The 1,183-nt window shown below is 45.6% G+C and overlaps 1 long non-coding RNA gene across 1 annotated transcript in view; it reads left to right on the top strand.

Annotated features, from left to right (window-relative positions):
- The window catches only part of LOC116549010, a 19,062-nt gene that overhangs the window by 10,910 nt on the left and 6,969 nt on the right, over window positions 1-1,183 (top strand). The gene's annotated exons all lie outside the window — the stretch shown is intronic.

Raw genomic sequence — 1,183 nt, 5'->3', positions numbered from 1 at the left:
AGCCTGATCAACATGGTGAAACCCCATCTCTACTAAAAATACAAAAATTAGTCGGGCGTGGTGGTACATGCCTGTAATCCCAGCTACTCAGGAGGCTGAGGCACAAGAATCGCTTGAAACCAGGAGGCAGAGGTTGCAGTGAGCCGAGATTGCACTACTGCAATCCAGCCCGAGAAACAGAGTGAGACTCAGTCTCAAAAAAAAAAAAAAAAAAAAAAAAAAACGAGTGCTTTTAGTGGCTGTAAAGTTTGTTTGAAGATCAGTGCTGGAAGATAGTGGTTGCCTACATTAATCACCAAGATTGGATCAGGGACGGGAAGAAAGCAGAGGTGGACTGGAGATGCAGTCTTGAAGGACTGGGGACCGCCAGCACGGTGGACAGGTGAACTTTCCTGAGGGACACCAGCGTGTGCCTAGGGGCAGCAGAGAGGCTGATGTGTTTGGATGTAATTGCCATACAGCCTAAATAGAGGCAAAGGATGAACAATAAGGCACGGTAGGATGGAAGAGACTCATATGGGGGGAAAACAGCCTACCCTGGCAATGACATCTTATTGACCTCCTTGATCGTGATTCTGGGCTCAGTGTGGTGGCTGATAATTAACTGGAGTCTAACAAATCTGGGATCGAAACCCAGCTGCCCATCTATTAACTGCGAGAAGTTGGACAGATTGTCTCTCTCAGCCTTGACTTCACCATCTATAAAGAAAATGAAGAGCACTTCCTCAGAGAGCTGTTTTAAAAATTTAAATAAGATAGCCCATGCAAAGGGCTAGCATATACTAGGTACAAATAAAGATTGGCGATCTTGTTATCATTTCTAATACTTAAATCTGATCCCATCATCCCCCTGCCTAAAATTCTTACAGTGTTCTCATTTGCTCTCAGTATAAGAATCCAAACTTGCTAAGGTTATCTGAAGCCCTCGTGTTTTAAGGGCACCATCCACAATTTTGTTCTCCAAAATTAAAATGAAAGAATTAATAAAGGATTATCACCATGAGTAAGTTAACAGCCATGGAGGCTGTTACACTAAAGGTCCTGGTGGCCTCCTCTAAGTTCAGCAGAAACCAAGAAAAACAGCCTGCACCCAACTGTCCCCCACCATCACTCTGCTGTCCCAGCCTGTCCCACCGTCACTCTGCTGTCCCAGCCTGCCCCACCGTCACTCTGCTGCCCCAGC

This window comes from Sapajus apella, unplaced genomic scaffold (assembly GCF_009761245.1).
Source record: "Sapajus apella isolate SASKATOON/1434 unplaced genomic scaffold, GSC_monkey_1.0 scaffold6, whole genome shotgun sequence".
NCBI classification, from domain to species: Eukaryota; Metazoa; Chordata; class Mammalia; order Primates; family Cebidae; genus Sapajus; species Sapajus apella.
This window is presented reverse-complemented; position numbering and strand designations above follow the sequence as displayed.